We start from the raw sequence: 24,759 nt of genomic DNA, 5'->3' as shown, positions 1-24,759 counted from the left end.
ATACATCTGGATTGTGCTTCTAGGATGGTATTTTTTAACAATGACCATGCCTCTTGCACACTTTTTACTTTTGTAGCTGCTCCTTTCAGTTTTTTTCTAACTATTTTTCTCATTTTATCAAAGTTTCCCTTTCGAAAGTTTAGCACGAGAGCCGTGGATTTGCTTACTGTCCCCCTTCCAGTCATTAAATCAAATTTGATCATATTATGATCACTATTGATAGTACTAATCTCATGTTCTGTGATAGGGTTATTTAGCCATTGTAAAGAGTCCTTAGTCAACCAAGGAAGAGATAGACCATTAAAAAAATCTGCCATCTTTTCCTGGTTCATAGGCTCTGCGGTATATAGGTGATGATAAAATTTGGTAATCTATTCCCCGGTATCACTCCTAGTGCCCACTATAAAATTGGAATCCCTTTTAGTTTTAACCAAATTAGCAAATAACTCTCCTGATTTATTACTGCTTTCTGATGAAGTAAAAAATTCAAACTTTGCTGTGTGTGTGTCTGTATTGTGATTGCAACTCAGTAGAGGGGTTCTGGTTCATTTGAGTTTTGTAGTAAGATAGTTTGCTTTCTAAATCTAAGATATCCCTGTTCTTCTTTTTCTTCCTAGCCATTGCATAGCTCATGATTTCCCCTCTAAGCAGAGCCTTAGCTGTTTCCCAGAACAGAGCTGATTCACACACATGCTGAGCATTATGATATTTAAATTGCTTCCATTTGTTGAGCAGAAAATTTTTAAACTCTGTGTCATTATATAACCACCCTGGCATGTGCCATTGCCCAACAGGTCCAGAGTAATGAGCTGAGCCCAACTTGCATACCCACTGGATAGTGATCCAAGATAACTACAGCTTCTATTTTGGAAGCAAGAGTTTGATCAAATAAGCTAGGAGACATCAGGATATTATCAATTCACGGTTTAGAGTTGTGAGCTCTAGCATAGTGAGTAAAGCCTCTTTCACCAGGAAAATGTCTAACAAGTTCAATGAGTCACATAAAAATGGGATACCTTTACTTTGAGACAGTTTAGGGACTTTTGCCAATGTACATTTATCCATTTGAGGGTCCCCCACACAATTGAAATCCCCTTCCAATAACTTTGGTGCTGAGCCACACTGTGACACACGGGTGATTAAGTCAGTAAATAAAGAACGGGAATAGCAATTTGGGGCAATTATCATCAAATTACCAAATTATTTCTCCTGAACAATAATGTATCATCTGTCAGTATCCTGATATGTACTTTCTAAAATAAAAGAAACTTTTTGTGAAGGAGGATAGCCACCCCATTGCACTTAGAAGATCCTGAGGAAAAGAAAATTCCATTAAACCCCCTTTTGTTCAATTTAAGATGCTCTGCATCCGTCAAATGCATTTCTTGCAGCAATGCCACACTGCACCAAAATCTAATAAGATGGGACAACACTTTTTCACGCTTAATGGGAGAGCCTAAACTAGCCACATTCCAAGAGACATACATTATGGTGTTAGTCATCAGACATACAGTCTAGGGAAGATGAGAATCACCTTCCATTAAACCAGTCAAACCATAACCTAAGTATGAACCCCATGTCATAAAATGGAGAAAAACCCATCTCCCATAACCAAACCAGACTTTCAAGATGGTCCCTCAGCCATATATTCCAAATCAAACTCAGCAAATACCTAAAGAGAGGATAGCAGTACACCACACTCAGAATGAAAATCAAACAGAAAAATTCTGAAGGAGAAATAGATAACTCATAAGCAATTCCCCACACAAATCCCAGAATAGGCACATATATAAGCCACAGTAAATTGAGGCATCTTCCCACCCCACACCCATCCCAATCCACCAACCCTAATATGACCAATACCATAAGAACACACCTGCATATACCCACTCCCATACCTTAACCCCAAAGCTACCAATAAAGGTAAGTTCTCCTCTGCTAGAGAACAGAAAGTCACGCAATGTCTAGGCTGGGTTTCCCCCATCTGCTGCAGACCTGCAAAACAAGAAATAAGCACTGCAATAGGCATAACGAGCATAAAACAAACCACAACCGTTGTATAAAGAATAAATGCAGTGGAATCCATCCATGCAAAGAAAAACTATTCAGGCAATATGCCAGCCTCAAAGAAGGCTAAAAAATTATATTGCATCACATCCAAAACAAAAAATGCCAACTAGCATCATCAAGAAAAAACCTGGATTGACAGGTATAGTCAATAAATTCAGGTATTGAGCGAGTCCACGAATTGTTTAGCTGCTTCAACGCTCTCAAAAATATGCTGCTTGCCATTATACCAAATACACAACTGCGCCGGGTACTGCAAAGCAAAATGTATTTTCCTTGCCATCAACGAAGAGCAAAGTGAGGTAAATTCCCTTTCTTAGTGGAGACTGTCACCTAATAATCTTGAAAAATGTTTATCTCTCGGTTACTATACTGCACCACTTGTTTCCTGCGATAAGCCTGCCAGACCTGTGGTTTCTGAGCAAAGTTCAGCAGACATGCAATAACCACTCTCAGGCAGTATCTCCCAGCCTGTAAGCCCATTCGATTAATAGTGGCCTAGCTGCCTCTGGGAGATCCAGAACATCTGGTAGTGATTCAGATAATATTGTGTCTAATTTTTGCTCATCCAGTGACTCTGCAAAACCCACAAAACGGAGATTGTTTTGCCGTGACCTATTTACTAGATCATCCACCTTGTCTTCTAAGGCAGTCATTTGGGATTGCAACTTATTTATATTCCCCGTCACCGCAAGTGTATCATCTTCAACAGCAGCTAAATGGCCTTCCAACATATCTATGCGAGGCCTGATATCTGTAAAAAATGTTTTGAGATCTGCTAACTGTTCCAGAATTATTTCAAATTTGCTCTCCGTCGCAATAGTAATGTCCACTACAATATCAGAAACCGATATAACAAGCATGTTATCTTTGTGGGCAGTGGACAGGTCGGCAGCCATTTTGTCAACACCAGGCTTCCCTTTCTCCTTTTCTTTCTTCGCAAGTTTCACCGGCATTGTTGTTGGGGATTTTTGCATGAAGTTAGTAATCAACATAGAAAGGCAAGCTGCCTCTGTTAAAGCCTAATAGACATCAAAACCCATAGATGGAAAGGTTTATTTAAGGTGGGACACTCGGAGCTCAGATAACACATCCTCTTACCACCACTGCATCATGTGACTCCATATGGTGCTCTTTTCTAAGGATAGTAGGGGGAGGATCGCCTTTACTTAGGGGTACAAACTTTATGAGTTTATGTGTTCTGTCTGATTCTTCCAGAGGCTTCTTGTAAATATTTTTGCCTCATGGATTATAGTATGACAGGTTTCTTTCAATCACAGTCTTTCAGATAATCTGCTAGATTTGCTGCTTCCCCTGTTCCCATTGTCGTTATTGCTGGGTTTTTTGCAACCTGACTATTCATCTCTATATAATGAGTCATGAGCTCTTTACACTATTATGTTCTTGATGACCTCAATAAAAATGATCATAAAATAAAAAGTAAAATAAAACAATCTAGTTAAAAAAACAATTATGTGCAGAAATAGTTCAGCCCTTTTTTATAGGAATTTTTTTTCAACTCTGATACCAAAGTCAAACCAACAACCATAAGTAAAAGTCCAATTATATGTTATATACATTAAACATGACATGCTGGGCATATTTTTTTTAAAACTGTTTATTCAACTTGACAGATAAAACTTCTCATGCATGTATTCAATAACGTGGAATATTTGATAATGTTTTTGTTTAAACCTAAACACTTTTTCAAGCAATTTTGAATTTCAAATCAAGAGCAATGTACTAAAATTAACATGTTAACATGTATATTACTGGTTGATGGTAAGGATTTGCAAATGAGGCATGCATTATCACAGCACCAAAGTATACAGACATTATAGCAAATATTTAACTACACCTCCTGGAGGTATAGTTATTTTTGCATTAATGTGACTGTGAATTATTTTGCATGCATATTTTTTTGCTGCGCTAATAGATAAATGACTATTTTGTGTAGATTTGCATCCCATTACCTCATTAGAATAGATTTTGCAAGGTAGTTTATGCACATTAATAGTAATGTTAGCATGCATAAACTAGCTAGATTCAACAGCAGGAACAGAGTGCAAATCCCTCCCCAATCCCACTCCCCAGGAATACTTCCCCCCCCAATATGGGTAAAAGTCTGCGCACAGGACCTCTATGCCTTCACATAGGGTGAGCAATTTTCTAAAGCCCATTTCATGGGTAAAGATCTGTTTTATCCCACAAATAATGGCTTTTAAAAATGACCCTAAATGTGAACAAAAGGCATAGTGATAATCAGAGCTGTCTTTAGGCAAGTGTGAAAGGCTCGCCTGCACCAGAACCTATGACTGGAGGGGTCCCATTGCTGTTGCACCCGACAGGCCTAAAGATAGTCCTCTAACATAAACTGGCAGCAGGAGGAGAGTGTCAGCTCAGCTGCATGGGGCCCGCCTCTTTTCATCAGCTCTCTCACAAAGTGAAGAAAGCTGCAGGAAGCATTCATGGGCCTGACTGCTAGGACAGCACAAGGGTGGTAGGTTGTCAATACATGTGGGGCCTACGAAAAGTGAGGACCCCCTCTGGTCTAAAGAAAACCATGCATATATTCTTTAGATAATACAACCAAAAAATTAGTCTCAACAGTCAATTCAGGAAAACCTTTTAGAGTCCTAGCCACCAGATGCATTGCTAAAGAGTCTTGATTGGAGTGTGAAGGTCCGTTCATATAATTACCTTACGGCCACTTTCACGTCTTCTGCTGGCCCCAGTGATGGCAGTGGGGCTTCACTTACTATGGCCAGGGAGGTCTCGGATATCTGGCCACAAGGAGAGGGATGGGACTTCAATATAAAAGAGTCTTGTTCAATTCAGAAGATTTCTCCCAGAAAATGGGGGTACAAAAATCATAGCTGAATTATGAAACTATGAATCCAATTATATTAAATACTGCATCAGACTGGGGTGACTCAGCTTACACTGCAAGCTGTCTAGGGACAGGGAAATATCTGAATGTAATCTGCTCTGAAGTGCCGGAAAGCGGAGTATAAATAAATAAATAAATAAGATTAAAAAATAAGACGACTTGCTGCCCAAGGCAAGGGATGAGATGCCCCCCCCCCCCCCAAGGCACGTTGCAGGTCAAATCACTGAGAGGGAAAAGCGGGGCCCCCACTTGAAGTTTTGCTAAGCAGGTGTCCCTTGGATTCTAGCCCTTTGAGTGACTGAAATGCTGGGGAAGAGGGGAGTCGAGGCTCAGGGTTCCCAGAGGAGTGGCAGCAGTAATATTTCTAGGAATCTGGCAACCCTGAGAGCCTTACTGCCTACCTCACTGGGGAAGCAGGAGACAGATGAATGTAGAGGGTTAGTGTGTGGCACACTCTCTCCAGCTCAGGCAAATCCCAATACAGTCGATTCATTTCTACCTCCCTCCCTTTCACCTCTTTCTCCCCTTCCACCTCATTCACACCTTCTTCCCTTCCCCATTAATTCCCTCCCTTCCCCTCACTCATACTCCCCCTTCCTTTCCAATTCCTCTCCTCCCACACCTTCCCTTTCTTCTCCCTCTCACTCCCTCTCGTCCTTCTTTCTCTCTCCCTTTGCTTCCCCTTTCTTCCCAATCACCCTCCCCCAACCCTTTTTTGACGTCAGTACTTCTTGTTCGTGATAATCGTTAAATAGGTTAATATAAATGGGCAAGTAACATAACATTTTGAGTCCCCCTCTCTGGATTGAACATTAATTATATGGCGTGAACTGCTTACACTTCTTGTTGATGGTTGTACAACACTATAAACCAGCAGAAAGGCAAATTAATATAGACAACTTTCAGGTTTAAGAAAGAACCATTTAGTCCGTTTTTGTAAAAAAAAAAAAAAAAAAATGGTACCATAAATTATTTCCCAGTAGGCAGCAGAATCATTAGTGCAGATCTTGGTCTTCCCCTATAAATGTCTCCAACTAAAGTCTCAAAAACAATTGTTTGAATTTTACCTCAGTATTTGTTTCTCTAGGAACTTCAGCCACACACGTACAACTTATTCTCTGAGACTGCATTTCTTAAATGCAACCCCCATCATGGATGAAGGAGTCAGCTGAGGTGAATTATGTTAGGAGAACCTATGAATAGGGCCACCAGCATTCTAAGGCCACTGTCAGAAAATGCTTGTAAGAACTCCTGCTCTACGGCTACTGTATTGTATTGTAGCAGCAAAATAACATGCTGAGAAAGATGGATTTGGATCTGGATTAGGAGTCCCATGGAAATTGACTTCTAAGGAAATTACAAAGTTATGGGATAGGAAGTAGTGTCCTACTGTGGACTGGTAACTGGTAAAAAGGCAGGAAATAGGAGGTAGGACTAAGTGGCCAGTTTTCCAAATGGAGAAGGGTCAGTAGAGAAGTGAGTGGGTAACTTTTATCACTCTGGAATCACCTCTTTTACATGCCCAGTTCTGATGTATTGGCATCTTGGACATGGTGCATGACACAGAAGACAAACACATGTTCTTGGAAAAAGGTACAATCGTTTTGGTCGCATTATATTTCTATGCATGATTACATGGAAGTAACAGTTACAAATGTGCAGGGGAGGCTAGGCCTTTCCCCTGGTAGTGTACTGTAAGAACATTCTAGCATGGAAGGTCCCATGGTAGGAGTAGCAGTGCATAAGTGATGGTGAGATCTATTCCCTAGATGATGGGTTAATTAAAGACATTTACAAAAAGGTGATTCCACGAGTCATTAGGAGCATGTTGGAGCTGATATCTTGGAGAGAGGCGATTAAAGGAGTATGCTCTGCCTCAGTCTCTGTGGTTCTGCAGGATGATGAAAGGCAATTCAGGAATCTTCCAGTCCTAGACCACTAGGAGAGGATTGTTTCCTGACAACCTATAGTCAATAAGTAACTCTGGGAGCAAGGTGAGGATTTTTAGTCTTTTTCCATTTGGGCCTTAAAAGAAGGGAGTGTCTAGTTGGAAGCAAGGGGGAAAACCTCCTAGTATCCATTCACTCAAGTGAACTCAAGTGGTTCTTTGAATACTTCTTTGTTGCTGAATATACAATTTTGTGTCTGCACCTCTCCTAAATTTAGAAAATCTGTACTTAAGAATTAGTAAGCAAATGGCAGAAGTACTTGAATGCGATCCATTTTAAAGTGTCTAAAAAAGGGAAATCTAAATCTATATGCTCCCTTTATGCAAAATTCTATCAGGCCTCGGTCTAACACATTTTATCTATGCCGATGATGTTCAAATTTTAATACCGATCCAAAAGTCCATTGACCAAACTCTAAAGCTTTGGGACATATACCAATCCATCATTGAAAAGGTATTAACCCAAATGAATCTTTCCCTAAATACTAAAAAACTGAGATCCTATACATCTCCCCTAAATTAAGCAAGACAAAAGAGCTTGAAATTCAAGAAGCTGCCAAAAACTACCCCATCTCCCTAGAAGTACAAGATCTAGGGATTCTTATAGATTGCAAATTCTCCATGAAATCCTGCGTTAAAAAAATCATAAGCAATGGTTACTTCAAATTAAACATACTCAAAAGATTAAAACCCCTCCTGTTCCCTAAAGACTTTAGAACTGTCTTACAGGCACTTGTCTTATCAAGATTAGACTACTGTAACTCACTATTCTTAGGCCTTCCTGCAAATATAACAAGACCATTGCAATTTCTGCAGCACTCTGCAGCTAGATTCTTGACAGGTACTAGAAGATCTGAACATATCACCCCAATATTAAAAGAACTTCATTGGCTGCCGGTCAAATACAGGGCCCAGCATAAAATCTTATCATTAATACACAAAACCCTCTACAATGAAAAAATTGAATGGCTAACCTCTTCACTTCACTTCCACACCCCCTCAAGAACCACCAGATCAACCACAACAGGGATGCTACCAATTCCTTCCCCCAAAATTGCGAATCTAAATAATGTAAGAGAAAGAACTATCTCTATTGCTGGACCCCTTCTATGGAACTCCATCCCGCAGGAATTATGACTAGAAGCTGACATCAAATTATTTAAAAAGGGGATTAAAACTTGGCTTTTTAAACAAGCCTACCAAGAGCTGTTAGCATAATTATCTTACACTTCTGATTTAATACCAAGGTAATGTATATTTTTATTTTTAATATATTATCTCTACCCTAACTATACTACCTCTCTAAGGGCCTCATTTTCTAAAGTATCGCAGGCCTGCGATACTTTAGAAAACTGCGGTAATGAGGGGCGGGGGGCCGAAATGGGGGGGCGGTCCTGTGCTAGCCGGCAGCGATCGCACATCCGCGGTGCGATCGCTGCCGGCATCGCGCCCAATAACTCCACCATAGAAGGTATAGTTATTGGGCGCAAAATAGGCAGCGAAAAGGCCCTTATCTTTTTGCTGTCCGTGCCGTTGTCACAGAGTCGGCCCCAGTGACGCCCCAACTCCTCCTCTTCCGGGGCCGACTCCGCCCCGATGTAGGGGCCAAGTGTTTAAATTTTGATTATTTAGCATACTATTTAGTTTGCTATGTTAATTTATTATGAAATAATGTATTTACTTCTTTCTTCTTTGGAAATGCAAATAATTTTAAATGATTAATTGCTAACTACTGTAAACTGATTTGATATGCTTGCATGAAAAGTCGGTATATAAAAAGTATTAAATAAATAAAATAAAATAAAATAAAATAAATAAATAAATAAATAAATAATGGAAAATGTACTGTGAAGTTTTGTTCACTTGTCCATTTTTTTTTACAAGTTTTTGCAGTTCAAAAACAAGCTACTAGGCACAACAATGAAATTCTTTGTTTTTTCACTCAGGTATAAACATTAAAAGTGTTGAGAATTGCAGGGGCCATTCTAAGTATAAGCTGTTGCTTTCTCATGGATATATTTACATCTGGATTTAATGAAACTCTACAGGATGCAAATAGCTCCCACTTCTGGAAATGTGTCCAATCCATAGTGTGCGTAATGTTTTGCTAATGCTATTGTTGACAATTAGATTTTTTTTTTTTACTACAGTGATTGATATGGATTCAACTAAGGCTTGGAGGCTAGGTCTAGGGTTACCTCTTTCCCTGTGTATTGGATTCATGTGTGCTCTGGAGTGGATAAAGATTTTGGCAAGCTAGAGAAGAAACAATTAGTTTTTACTCAAAACATGGGATCGGTCCACTAAAAGGTCTACTGGCTGGCCAGTCGCCTATTCTTAGGCAGTGTAAAAAAGTATATTAGCATACACAAGATAAAAAAAAATACAGTATATATAATATTACTTGTGTAGATCCCTACTCTGATCCCTGCTAGATGTTAGGCCAAGGCAGTGTAGAGTAGATGAGTGTACCATTGTTTGCCACAACACCCCCACTGGAAACTGCTGTAGTGCTCTATTCCTGCTTGCATATATGCAAGTGACCTCTAGTGACTGTGGTTTTTCTAATATGCATTAGGGAGTGAAGGAGCTTTTACTTTTAGTTCCCTTAAGTTTGTAAGATAAAGACCCAAAACCCTGGCTGAGAAGTCTTAGAACGTGAAGGGATTAATTTCCAACTCACACCCAGTGGTTGATAAATTAACTCAAAGTTAATTAACACTAAATGATTTTTCTGAGTAGTTCCCCTCTTTACGTGATTTTTGTTGAGAGGAAGTTTTTATCCGCTTTTCCTACCCGGAAAGAAAAATGAAGAGAATAAGTTTTATTTGGTCATCCTGGTATCCCTTTGTCCAAGGCATTCTGGTTGCCAATCTGGCAACCTGGATGGAGAAGGAGTGTATACCCAATTGGTTCCAGAACCTGGGAGGAGAGAGAAGGACCTCACAAACAGCAAGCAACTAAGAAGGTGCCTACAAGTATCATGAGAAAAGGAGAGGAAACAATTGCAGAGTACAGGAGAAATTTGGATCCCAAATATCTCAAGGGGAGTCCTTAAGGGAAGGAGTTTACTTAGAGAGGTTTCATATAGCATCTTAAGAGAAGGAAGGGACCCTGTGGAATAGATCACGAAACCACAGATTTACTATTTCTCAGGTGCCATAAGGATTTTACCAAGAGTCTTGTATCAAGTGCAAAATTGTTTATGTTAAGAAACTTCCTCAGTAAAGTTTATTTTGAAACATCAGCCCTGTGCTTGTTTCTTTGCAAGTAAAAAGCAAAGGAGAATAGAATACCCTGGGCCGTGGAGTTTTAGCTTCCCCCTACAGAGAATCCATCCTTGGGGGTAAGAAAGAGAATCAGGCCGATTCAAAAAAAACCCGCGGGAGAGCCGGCACTCCGTGTTGAGCGCCCGCTCTCCCGACGCACACCCAGGTACCTCTTCTGGGCACGCGATTCTCTATTTAAATTAGGGCCCGCGCTAATAAGGAGGTGCTAGGGCACTAGCGCATCCCTAGCGCCTCCTTATTAGCGGAAGCGGCGGCGGACAGTGGGTTTGACAACCGACACTTAATTTTACCGGCGTCGGTTTTCGAACCCGCTGACAGCTATGGGTTCGGAAAACGGACGCCGGCAAAATTGAGCATCTGTTTTCCAACCCGTGGCCTGGCGGACAGCTTTTTTTTTTTTTAAGTTTTTTAAATTTTTTTTATTTTTGGGACATCCGACTTAATATTGCTATGATATTAAGTTGGAGGGTGTACAGAAAAGCAGATTTTTCTGCTTTTCTGTACACTTTCTCGGTGTTGTCCATGATTAACACCTGCCTTTGGGCAGGCATTAATTTCTGAGAGTAAAATGTGCAGCTTGGCCGCACATTTTACTTTCAGTATCCCACGGGGATAACTAATAGGCTCATCAACATGCATTTGCATGTGATGAGCGCTATTAGTTTCAGGGGGGTTGCCCCTGCATTTTCCACGCACTATTACTACCCCTTACAGTATAAGGGGTAATAATAGTGCGTGTAAAACTCGTAGTCAAACGGGGGCTAAACTGTGTGCTCAGCTGAGCGCACCGTTCTGTATCGGCCTGAATGAAAGGAGAGAGACTTAGCCTTGGTACTGAATATGAGCCTTGTGACTCCCTGCAGTTCATGAGTCAGGGTTCCACTTGTTTTGAATATAATTAAACATCAAAGGACAATTCTAGTAATTATATATGAAATGAAGTGTTTTTTTCCGTTTATTCCATGATCTCTCATGTAAATCGCTTCTCAGTTTCTTGCTGTGCCTAAAAAGAATTTTGTTCATCTCTACTCAGGGACTTTTTTTTTTTTTAATGCTTTTGGTTGGTGAGCATCTAACCCAGCTTCATGGCTAGTGTTGAATCAACTGGCTCTCCAAATTGCCGAATGGAGAGGACTTGGTTTTGAGAGCTCCTTCCATTCTGTAGAATGCTTTCTATGCAAAGATCAGATTGAGAAATTCTCTGCTAAATATAGCCAGTGCTACAGATTAGGGCTTCCCCTTGGCATTTGGGAGTTTATCTGAGGAAGGTTTGAGGCAGCCTAATATTATTTATGTCCATCTTGACTCTGGCATTATTGCTGCTGAAAAAGTAATAAAGACAAGGTGTCTTCCTGCTCTGATTTATATGCCCAGTCCACCTGTTCAGTTTCAGTTTTCATTCCTTTGCTACTTTTGTTTTGTGACATTTTTTTTTTTGGGGGGGGGAGATGATGTTTCATCTGTGGGGGAGGGGGCAGAGATATCTGTAAGAAAACTTGAGATAGGGAGATACTGGCGAAACACCAGTACTAATTCTTGAAACAACCCCTCATTTTTGTCACTAGATTTTGGCTGCTCCAAAGAATGAGTGAATGATGATATTTTTTTTCTTCACTTTTTCATTCATAAGTCTTTAAATATCCAACAGTTTTCTTTTCTCTGTACAGTAAAGAGGGATTTAACCCCCATGAATGGGCACAATTTATTTTGGTTCAGTTTGTTTTGATTCATTTTAGGGGCATTTCCAAGGGTTTATTGTGTCAATATTTATTTCATTTTGTTTTTCCATTTTTGTGCGACAAAATGTACATTGTAAAGATAAAATGCACATAGCATGCACAGAATGCATGTGGCATACACTATTTGCATTTTGAGGGTAATTTTCAAAGTCAGGAAAGTCTGCAGGCACTTTTCCCCTGCAGACTTTCCACAAATTTTCAAAGCTTTGAACTTTTGCTTCGAAAATACTTGGAAAGTGCACATGCAAACTCCCCTGCACCAAGTTTCACCTGCTTCTGGCATGGCATAACTTGTGTTGTGGATTTATGTGCATGCATTTTAAAATTGAAAGTATATGTGAAAATCCAAACCACCCTAACGCCCTCCCCCCCCCTCCCCGAATGCATTTTTTTGTGTTCACAAAGGTGCATACAAAATAGAGTTATGTGCATACTGTTTCCATGCAAAGACAGCACATTTTCTAACAAGGCTGCCTTTAAGAAGGAAAAAGCTGGTGATCTCATTTAAGGGTGCCGTGGGGGTTTTCCCGCATAGGCCCTTTATGTTTCAGAAGGTCAGTTTGCACGCATGCTAGTGGAGGTCAGCAGTATCTTGCCGCGCCTTCATGGATGGCGATGTTCTGCCAAGTCAGGGAGGAGACCTTGCAGCAGCAGCGTTAGGGTGAGTATTGCTGCTTTGGATGATTTATATTTTAGCCTAGGACCTTTTGCCCTTCAATAAAGTTTTTCTCTCCATATGGAAAAGCACCCTTTTGTTTCCTACTATCAGGAATTTCTATGTTTGCTGTGTCTTACAATATATCAGGTCAAGGGCTTCTAATGGTGCTCTGTAGCATCTTCTACCCTCTCAACCCTTTGTCCTATGAAATAGCTGATGAAATTGACAGGTATGAACCAGCTTCAGGTAGTAGAGAATATCTGATAACTGGCTGGAATATATTTGATGTGAGGGTGCACTCCACTATTCACCATTTTCCGTTGAGAAAATTTACCATTTAGCCCTACTTTCTGTTTTCTATCTTTTAACCGGTTCCCAGTCCACAATAGGAGACTGCCCCCCTATCCATGAATTTTTTTATTTCTAAGAAGGCTCTTATGAGAGACTTTGTCAAATGCTTTCTGGAAATCTAAATATGCTATATCAACTGGCTCACCTTTATCCACAAGTTTATTTATGCCTTCTAAAAAAAAATATAGCAGTTTGGTAAAGCAAGATTTCCCTTGGCTAAATCTGTGTTGGATTTGTCCCATTAAACTGTGCCTATGTATATGTCATCAGTTTTGTCCTTTATGATAGTTTCTACCATTTTACTTGGCATAGACATCAGACTCACTGGTGTATAGTTTCTTGGATTTCCCCTTGATCCCTTTTCAAAAATTGGCATTACATTGGTAACCCTCTTGTCTTCAGGTACCATAGATAATTTTAATGATAGCTTACAAATTACTAATATCTGGTCCACAATTTCATTTTTCAGTTCTTTCAGCACTCTGGGATGTATATCATCTGGTCCATGTAATTTGCTATTCTTTAGTTTGTCAATTTGCCCTAATACATCTTCCACGTACACTGAGATTTGTTTCAGATCTGCTAAATCATCACCTTTGAATTTCATTTCTGGTACGGGTAACTCTTATAATCTTCTTCAGTGTTGACAGAGGCAAATAATTAAGAACATAAGAACATAAGAAAATGCCATACTGGGTCAGACCAAGGGTCCATCAAGCCCAGCATCCTGTTTCCAACAGTGGCCAATCCAGGCCATAAGAACCTGGCAAGTACCCAAAAACTAAGTCTATTCCATGTAACTATTGCTAATAGCAGTGGCTATTCTCTAAGTGAACTTAATAGCAGGTAATGGACTTCTTCTCCAAGAACTTATCCAATCCTTTTTTAAACACAGCTATACTAACTGCACTAACCACATCCTCTGGCAACAAATTCCAGAGTTTAATTGTGCGTTAAGTAAAAAAGAACTTTCTCCGATTAGTTTTAAATGTGCCCCATGCTAACTTCATGGAGTGCCCCCTAGTCTTTCTACTAGTCTCTCTGCTATGGCTTTGTCATCCCTAAGTGCCCCTTTTACCCCTTGATCATCTAATAGTCCAACTCATTTCCTTGCAGACTTTCTACTTTGAATGTACCTGAAAAAGTTTTTATGATGAGCTTATGCTTCCACAGCAAGATTCTTTTCAAATTCCTTCTTTGCCTTCCTTATCAATGCTTTGTATCTAACTTGCCAGTGCTTATGCTGTGGTGAAGTAGGTGAGGGGAGCGAGGTCAGAGAAACACAAAGGAGTCTCTGATAGTTCACAGTTGGTAGATTTTGTGTGAGAAAACTGAAATAGCTAATTATCCTTGCTTTTTATTACAACACAGGGCAATGTAGTCTTTTGCTGGCAGATCTGCATTTCAAGGTAGGTCTGTGAGAGATGTACATGTGCTAAACGTCTTGCGGGTTTGGCAGAACGAATCAGGTAGCTTTCTGGAATGAAGCAGTGGCCCTATGATGCCACAGGGCCTTTAAAAGGCAGGAACTGGCCAGCACGCACCCCTAAGGCAGCATCAGGAGTGGGCAGACCTGGCAGCGTCTGGGCAGTGGCATTCCAGGGTGAGTGCAGCCAGTCATGAAGCCACCCTCTGGCTACCCAAATGTGACAGTAACCCCTCTCCTAAGTCCCCTCCAGGCCTCCAGGCTCAGGTTTTAAGGGGAAGCATTGATGGAATTCTTTGAGCGTCTGAGGGATTTGGAGGTTTACTGCTGGCTCCCATGAATTTTCCTCAGGCCCAAAATGTTCTCAGGCGATAAGATATTTGATTTGGTTCTGAGGTTTCCTTGAGTCCAAAATCTCCTGTACCTCAAATTCGGAGTCCATTTTGGATATTGCTTCCTTGGGCCTGGGAGGTTATCATGAAGGCCAGGAGAGTATTAGAGGCTTTGGTGGCAAGACGTGTCAGACATTGTGCATTCTCAGCATGGGTGGCAATTTTAATTGGTAGGCCATGGCCCCTACCTGCCGTAGAATGTGAAATGGTTTTATAAACCTGGGTGCGAATTTGGTTGAGGGCTTTTTAAGTCTCAAGATTTGAGTCCTCAACCATACTAGATCTCCAGACTGAAACTGTGATGCTAGTTGCCTCTTGTCAGTCTGTTTTTTTTAAATCAGCTAGCTGCTGTGGTGAGCTATTGGTGGGTTTTCTGTCATAAGACTCTGAAATCTCGACTTATAGCATCGGCTTCAGGGCAGGATACTGAGAGTGGAACTGGAAGAGATATCCTGGGATGTTTGCCATAGACTATCTGAAATGGTGATGATCCGGTAGAGCTTCCAATGTGATTATTATGGCAGAATTCTACCCAAGGAAAGAGAGTAGAACAATTATCCTGTCACTCATTGACATACAATCCCAGAAAATTATTGAGGATCTGGTTAACTCTCTTTGCCCATTACATTGTGGGTGGAATGCTGATGTGAAGTCAAGTGTGATTCCAAATTTTTTGCAGAGACTTATCCAAAATTGAGTTGTAACTCCGTGTGCCACTAGTGGACCCAATCCCACTGGCAGCAGTAGAAAAGGAAGCCCGTAGTGCTGCCAATGGACCCGAGCCCACCAGTGGCAGAAGAAGGAAATCCGTGGTGCCGCTGGTGAACCTGATCCCACTGGCGGAAGAAGAAGGAAGCCATAGCAGAGGAAGCCTTTTTGGCAGATCCTCCTCCTCCACTGCTGGCCCCACACTATTCAACACTCGCGGTGCTAGAACTTCCTGTATTCTCGTGAGATGAGAATACAGGAAGTGCTAGCACAGCGAGTGTTGAATTACCTTGGTCCCAACACAGGAAGAGGAAATGCAGAACGGCTGCTGTCCACACAGAAGGAACAGGCTGGCAGCAGCAGTGGAGGAAGAATGACCCATGGCCCTGATGTCTTGGTCTGCATGTGAATGGGAGGCTTCCTATGATGAATGTGTGTGTGTGTGTGTATGTGAGTGAATGGGAAGCTGCCTAGAATGAGTGTGTGTGTGAATGGGAGACTGCCTGGGATGAGTGGGTGTATGAATGGGAGGCTTCCTTGGATGGATGTGTGTGTGTGTGTGTGTGTGTGTGTGTGTGTGTGTGTGAATGAGAGCCTGCCTGGGATGGGTATGTGAACGGGAGACTGCCTGGGTTGCATATGTTTGTATGTGAATGGGAGACTGCCTGGGTTGAGTGGGTGTATGAATGGGAGGCTTCCTTGGATGGATGTGTGTTTGTGTGAATGAGAGCCTGCCTGGGATGGGTATGTGAATGGGAGACTGCCCGGGTGGCATATGTTTGTATGTGAATGGGAGACTGCCTGGGACGAGTGAGTGTATGAATGGGAGGCTTCTTTGGATGGATGTGTGTGTGTGTGTGTGTGTGTGTGTGTGTGTGTGTGTGTGTGAATGGGAGCCTGCCTGGGATGGGTATGTGAATGGGAGACTGCCTGGGTTGCATATGTTTGTATGTGAATGGGAGCCTGCCTGGGATGGGTGGTGTGTATGAATTGGAGCCTGCCTGGGGTCGATGGGTATGTCTGTGTGTGCTCATGCATGCATGTGAGCCTTCCTGGGGTGTGTGGATGTAAATGGGAGCTTGTTTGGGGTGTGTGTGTTAGAACTGTGGACCCTTGGACCAGGATAAGAGTTGGTGCTACTACCGAGGGACGGCCCCCAATGGTCCTCGTCACCGGAAAGTGGTGCAGGTGAGGACGACCCGGCTGGCGCTTCACCTATACCAGCCCTCGTTCCCCTCAGCTTGAGCCCTTGGGTACCGGGGCCGGCTGGTCTTAGGTGCGGGCCTCCTCGGTGAAGACGGGTCCAGCGGCAGGCAGAGGCGGAGTCAGGAATCTGGGTTCAGACTGGCAGTGAAGATGCAAAACGGAGAGCCAAGCCAAAGATCAGGGGGAGGCAGCAGATGAGCGAAGACGAGATACCAGGCCAAGGGTCAAGATGGGCAGCAGACGAGCAGAAACGAGGAAACAAGCCGAAGTCAGAACCAGGAGATCAAGCCGAGGAAGCAGGAAGCAGGGACGAGGAATGGCACGGAGTCAGGAAGAACAGGAACACTGGATCAGGAACAATCAGGAACTGCAAGAACCACAGGATCAGGAACAACAACTAGCACTCCGAAGGAGAAGGACCTGTTGCCAAAGCAAGGAACTGAGGACTGAGGCAGGTTTAAATACCCCTTAGTCCTGACGTCATCATCAGGAGCCAGGCCGTAGTTTCCCGCCATGGCCCCTTTAAGAGTCAGGCTGACTCTCTCGCGCGCGTCTAGGGGAGTGCACACGGAAGGAAGGTCGGTGGTGTCTAGAGCTGCATGAGGCCATGCTGGTGGTCAGCTTGGGGCCAGGGTGTGCCATGCCGGAGAGCGGGGAGCCTGCCGAGCATTGGGGCAAGTACGGGGGACTGGTCGCAGATTGCCGCGGCCGGGAAACCCAACAGTGTGTATTTGTGTGAGAGAGAGACAGAGAGAGAGAATGGGAGCTGCTTGGGTTTTGTGTGTGTGTGTGTGAGTGAGAGAGAGAGAGAGAGAGAGAGAGCTGCAGATTAGGGCCAGTGCAAGGGGATTGGGCGCCCTAGGCACCTTCAGCCTTGAGCCGCCCCCCACTCCCCCCCGTCATGCCACCCCCAGCCCCACCCCAATACGCAGCCCCAACTCCAGGGACAGGGACCACTTGCCGCCACTCCCCCATCCTTCCAACCTCACCCCCCCACCCCAAAAAAACCCCCTCACAAAATACCTGGTCCAGTGGGGAGCCCGGGAGCAATCTGCTATCCCTGGGTCGTCGGCTGCCTCTAATCAAAATGGCGCCAGTGGCCTTCAGCCCCTATCATGTGACAGGGGCTACCGGTGCCATTGGTTGGCCCCTGTTACATGATAGGAGTTAAAGGCCACCGGCACCATTTTGGTTAGTGGCAACCAAGGCCCTGGGAGTGGCAGATCGCTTCCGGGCCCTCCTCTGGATCACTAGGGGGGCGTCGGGAGGGTGTCACGACAGGGGGGGAGGCAGGGTGAGGCAGGGGCTGGGCAGAATTTTGAAGGGGCACTTTTTGACCTTTCAAAATTCTTCCACCTGAAGTGGCCTCGAGCAGCGGTGGTGGCACCCCCTAAATTTCGGCGCCATAGGCACAGGCCTAGCTCGCCTAATGGTTCCGGCGGCCCTGCTGCAGATATATCCCAAACTGCAGCAGCTGAAATGAAGATGAGGGCCTGGGGCTGCTGGTAAATCCCAACCAAAGAAGAGCTGGAGACGCCTGCGGGTTTGTCTGAGAGGGAGCGTCTGTGTGTGTGTGTGTGTGTGTGTCTGTGTGTGTGTGTGTGTGTGTGTGTGTCTGTGTGTGTGTGTGTGTGTGTGTGTATTGTGCATCCCACTGCCACAACTCCACGGCAATCCCAGAGTGACTAGAAATCAAAAGTTCCCAGGTATGTAGAGTGTGAATTTTTAAAATCCTTTTTAGTTTTCTTTTTCAGGTATTTGCTGTCTGCTGTTTTGAAATACTTTACTGGTGTTCAAGAAATTTTAAAAAACTTGAATATGAATTTTTAATTATTTGATTTTTTATTCATCAGCTTTTTTTTTAAATAATATTATTAGTATGCTTTTAGTAATATGATTATGTATTTATTTTATTGTTTGATGTTTGAGGAATGTTGATAGTTCTGTTTTTCATTGTTGCACTGCATAGTGTGTCTGCTACTTGCGGTTTCTAGTTCAGTTTTTGTCTGTGCGTTTATATTTCTACTTTTTGGTTCCTCTGTTCTGTATTTGGTGAGGGTCTGTTTATGTTCTGCGTGTGTGACTGAGGTGAGGCATTTCCCTAATAGGAAGTGTATTTGTGCATTCGGGCTTTCAGAGGGTTAAGCTCACACCCAACACACATCACAATAGGCCTAATATCATATGAGTTCCAAGTGTCTTTTTTGCAGAGATTTCTGGGTGGCATCACAGCAGTACATGTAAATATATGGTGAGTGATATTTTTACCTCGGACTACTCTACTTTGATATTTTTCATGTAAAATATAAATGCATAACTCTTAACTGTGTGTGGAATGGGACAGGGCGGGGGGGGGGGAGGTGCGTTGTACAAGGCTATAAGGTTCGCCCTTACACCAGCCATGGGTTCAGGGGGGGGAGGGGTATCAGTTTTTAAAGTTTGTATCACTGCAGGGAGCTGGGCTTTATTTTGGTGGGCCCGGGACAGAGAATGAATAAAAGGGGGGGGGGGGGGGGGGAGCAGTGGCGTAGCCAGAATTGATTTTTTGGGTGGGCACAAGGTTAACATGGGTGGGCTGTAGGCATGCAGGTCTACTAGTTGTTTTTTTACTGATAAATAATGCCAAATTACCGGCTCAAAACATCTTGGACAAAACCCTCCTCCTGCACGTTCATTGTGCCCATCCTGGCAAACTCCGACCTCCAAGGGGGAGGTGTAAAGGGGGGGTACTGTTACTCGTGCCATCCGCGACAGACCCACGGTACGGCCCTCTCACCTCTTTGCAGTAACTCCATTTCCTGGTTCCTCATCTCTGATGGCGGTAGGCTGCCAGCTCTGTCCTCAGATCTCCCCTGGTGCCTCCAGCTCAGCTACAGTACCTGGCATCCCCAGTCCAGCCACCACTTCCATTGCTTCACATCAAGTCTCTCCGCGTGGCCTGTGGAGAGATGCTGCTACATGGCGCCGTGCCCCTCCCTAGGAGCGCACTCATGCATCACAAATGCTTAAGTAGGGCCCGCGGCGGGAACCTAGCCGCAGCCCCGGATAATGATGTCAGTGGAGCACCAGTACTTAAGCCTGAGTTCCGCTCCATAGCTTTGCCTTTGCAACAGGTTTCCTCGCTGGTTGAGTACTCGTTGCCTTCTCAGAGACTTTGCTTTGCCTGACCACGCCATTGACTCTAAGCCCGGAAATCTGCTTTGCCTGACCACACTGTTGCCTCTCTCCAGACCCAGATCTCTGCATTTCCTGACTATGCTGTTGCTTCTCTCCAGACCCAGACCTCTGCATTGCCTAACTCTGCTGTTGCCTTTCTCCATACCCAGACCTTTGCATTGCTTAACTATGTTGTTGCCTCTCTCTCCTGACCTAGACCTCAGCATTGTTTGACTACACTTGACCATCTCCATGTTCAGACCTCAGCCTTGCTTGCCACTACTTCCAGATTGCCGCTAGCCCTGACTCAAGCCTGTTCTTTGATGCCTCTTCAGCCTTCTACCTGGACTTGGTCTATTCAGGCTTCGGCCTGCTCTTGCTCTGGCGACCCCTGTCTGCCTACGTTCTTTTGGTGCTTGGGTTTCCAGGACACTACCTTGTCCAGTTTAAGACTGTACCATCTTCCTTCTGCTGTCTCTGGGCTGATCACGATCTCCTCATCAACGATATACAGAGGCCCACCTAAGTCCAGCCAGCCCCGGCACCCAAAGGCTCAAGCTCCAATTGGCCTCTGTTCATCAGCCCACTCTTCCTGCCGATGGTGGGGACCCGTAGATCCCTACCTACGGGTTGCATCAATCCCACCTCGGCCCAAGGGTCCACCTCCAGTGCAACATTGGGAAATTTGCTTTCTATTTGGTTTGTAATTAGCTTGCACCATATTGGTCTGTATAGCCCCATGGTAGGCAATTCCAGTCCACAAATTGGTCTGGCTTTCCGGATATCTACAATGAATACAGTGTATATATATATGTATTTGGTATAAGATATGGGTTAATTTAGTTACCCTGGAAAGCAGGCAAGTTTGCAGCCCTTGAGGATCAGAATTGCCTATCACTTTTATAGCCACATACTCTATGGACATTGATAATATAGTATGCCATAACAATTCTAGCAGATATATATGTCATGGATAATTTTATGTCCTTAAGAACAGATTCATTCTCAGTAAAGAACCATGAGCATGGTGTAAATTTATGTATTTTGGTGTTAATCTCATGTAGCTGTTACTTCTGAACATCAACCACATTCATATTGCCAGACACCTGTTGAGTTTGCCAAAAAATGGTTAAGGTGATACAAGGCACATGTATAAGAAACAGATATGTGGAACGATGGGCAAACACACTAATATGAACACAATCCAACAGGTATGTAGCAAAATCAATTGCAAAGGTTCATGTAAAACAAACCAGAAAAAACAATTTAAATAGGAAAAGTTCAATAATTCCAAAATGCCAAATCTTTATTTGACATTTTAGAATGGGGGACTGACCAGTGGCGTAGCCAGAATTGATTTTTTGGGTGGGCACAAGGTTAACATGGGTGGGCTGTAGGCATGCAGGTCTACTAGTTGTTTTTTTACTGATAAATAATGCCAAATTATGCAGCATAGCATTCACATCTACGCCTAAGTATGAGGTTTACTTAATGATACAAACATAATTCACGGTGATTTGTGGTACTTTAGCCTTCTTATTATTACGATTTTATACACGGCTCCTACCTGTCCATAAATTTTGAGAGAGCGGTTGTGTTGCTTATATTTAAATTGCTAACATCTCAAAATATAGATATATATTTTTACCTTTGTTGTCTGATCTTTGTATTTTTCTAATCAGTTGGTCCTGGTCTCTTTTTCCCATTTTTTCCCTTATAGCTCATTTCCTAATTCCTTTTCAGTGTCTTTCTTCTATTACTGTCTTCTTCCCTTCCACACACACACACATACATACACGCTTTCTCTCACAGACTCCCTCTCACACACTCAAGCTGTCACTCTCATATGCTCTCCCCCCCCCCCCCACCCCCCCACAAGCTCACATTCAAGTTCTCACTTTCTCACCCCTCCCCAGGCTTATATTCTTATGCACACACAGACGCACATCCAGGCACCCATTCTCACCCACACACATAAACCCAGACTCCCATTCTCACCCACAAACCCATGCTCCCAGTCTCACCCACACATATTCAAGCTCCCATTCTCATCCATACATATACACATTTAAGGTACTATTCTCACCCACACATACACACATTCAAGCACCCATTCTTATCCACATATTCAAGCTTCCATTCTCACCCACCCACACAAACCCAGGCTCTCATTCTCACCCATATATACACACATTCAAGCTCCCATTCTCACCCACCCACAAACCCAGGCTCCCATTCTCAACCACACATACACACATTCGAGCTCCCATTCACCCACATATTCAAGCTTCCATTCTCACCCACATACACACCCAGGCTCCAGTTTTCACCCACACACACTCCCATTCTCATCCACACATACACATTCAAGCACGTGCACAGCTTCCGCTTTCTCCTCCAGAGCAGGAAGATCAGCTGCCTCTCCTGCTGCCACCGGCCTCCTGCTATCTTCTTCGGGCGTCGGGCCGTACTGCCCGCCGAACTTCCTGTCGGGGGGGGGGGGAGCGGAAGCGCAGCGCACAACGTCCGCTTCCTCCCCCCCCCCCCCCCAAGCAGGAAGATCGGCGGACCATACGGCCCGACGCCCGAAGAAGATAGCAGGAGGCCGGTGGCAGCAGGAGAGGCAGCTGATCTTCCTACTCGGGGGGGGGGGGGGGAGAAAGCGGAAGCTGTGCGCAGCGCTTCCGCTCCCCCAAACAGGAAGTTCGGCGGGCCGTTTGGTCCGAAGATAGCAGGAGAACGGGTGGCAGCAGGAGAGGCAGCTGATCTTCCTGCATTGGGGGGGGAGGAAGCGGAAGCTGCGCGCGGCGCTTCCGCCCCCCCCCCGAACAGGAAGACCGATTGGCCATACGGCCGCAGCAGCGCTTCCCCACGTGTGCCGTGATGGCGCGCGAGGCGTGGGTTCTCTTGTTCGCTGTCGCGGGGATGGGATCCCGCGACAGCCTTGCAGTTCCGGTGCTGGTTGGGTGGGCCTGGGTCTAAGTTGGGTGGGCACCTGCCCACCCAGGCCCACCCATGGCTACGCCACTGGGGGGGAGCACTGTAATTGTTCACACAGGGCTGCAAAAATCCTAGCACTGGCCTTGCTGGTGGTAGGGCTGGCATGACAGCTGGTAGAGTCGTGGTAGCCCCCCAATGACTCATCCACACACCCAAACCAATCCCCATGCCTTGCAGCCACAATCTACTTACCCCGCATGGATATGATGCTCCCCTGTTAAACTGGGGCTGCAAGCCATTCCAGGCCTGCTTGTTTTCCTGGAATTTCCTCCAATCTCCCCTGAAGGGAGCAGCATCCTCTACCACTAGTGATGCCAGGCGGGTAATGTCCCTAGTGGTGAAGTTGGGCTGTTGGGCTGGTGCCAGCATGGCTGTATAAACCCACCCAGGCAGAACCAGACGTAGCACATCATGAAAGCATACACATGCATGATACACATGCAAAATTGCATGCAAATGTGAAAAGCATATGTAAATGTATGCACAACTTCCATGTACAATGTGCATGTAAAGTTAAGCATATTTTATATCATGCACGCAATTGCACATGCATGATATTCAGTTTTCACACATGTACATATGAGTCCATTTGCATACGAATATGGACTCACACGCAATTCTTTTAAAGTTATCCTCTTAGACGGTAACTTTTATACAGGTGTGCAGGTGCACATGTGCATGCATTTGCCGGCTCGCATCCAGAGACCCATCCATTTAATAACATACAGGCCTATATGCGCGCATGTTACAAAATAGCCTGGACGCGCATACATGCTGCGCAATTTTAAATGGATGCATGCATGTATGCACAAATGCCGCTTCTACCGCGTAGGTGGGGGAATTTTATAAGGGATACATGCTGACGCCATTTGCCATTTTTCCAGTTCATTCCCAGTTTGCCCAGTTTAGGGATAAGCTTGCAACTCCCTAATTTAATAGCCACCCTTCCCCTCTGTTAGCCACGACTCTTAAAACCCCATTGCCTTGCCTATATTTTTTTGTTTTACTACTTTCACTCCTTCCATAACAAAAGTAAATTTACACGGCAGGGGACCCCAGCGTGTGTAAGGATGCAGAAGTATTTACGCGCACATCTCTTGGCCAGGCCCTGATATGCCCACACGCCGCCTCGTTTTAGAAACGTTTTACTTGTGCACGCAGTGGGAGATACGTGCATGCTCTGTGGCTTTTAAAATCCACTCGATGTGTGCCGGCCTGACTTGTGCATATATCTCCTGGTTTTGGCGCACGCAGGGCTTTTTAAAATTCACTTTTTAGTGTGCACAATCCCAATAAAAAAAGAGAAATCTTTAGGAAATGCTCTGAATCACAAAACTCTCACCTATAATGCAAACAATTGGACAGCGGTCCTGTGTTCTAGTTTTTAAATATTTTTAGTGTTTCAGTTCCAAATAAGAGAACTTTTATAAGGTTTGCTTGAAACCAAAATGTTGGAATTATGGATGAAATAAAGATTGCTTTTTTTTTTTTTGTATGCATTAATTGCTGTGCAGAACAGTACTTATTAGAGATAAATGGATGCCTTACAGTACTAAACTCTAATTATAAGCATGTTGGCATCTAGTTACCTTTTTAAATCGCTTTCACACAAAAGTCCTCTTTCTTCTTTGGCAGGTTTATAGATGCCAGAAATGACTGTGCCAATTAATTGCACATTTTAGCACATTGTATTGTATTGAGTTGTGTTTCTCCTTAGCTATGTATTGTGTTCTCCATAACATAAGATGACGTACCAGAACAATTCACTGTAGCCACTGGCAAAATATTCTCCAGACCCACGGAAAGGGAGCATCTATGTTTGCTAATCCTGCCAACTTCTCATTTGGATAGATGTATCAACATGCTTAAATTTGGATGAAATTGAAGCCTGAGCTTCTCTCCCTCTTTCCAGATGTTAAAGTTGTTCC

This window comes from Rhinatrema bivittatum, chromosome 4, assembly GCF_901001135.1.
Source record: "Rhinatrema bivittatum chromosome 4, aRhiBiv1.1, whole genome shotgun sequence".
In the NCBI taxonomy this organism is placed as follows: Eukaryota; Metazoa; Chordata; class Amphibia; order Gymnophiona; family Rhinatrematidae; genus Rhinatrema; species Rhinatrema bivittatum.
Note: the sequence above shows the minus strand (reverse complement) of the source record.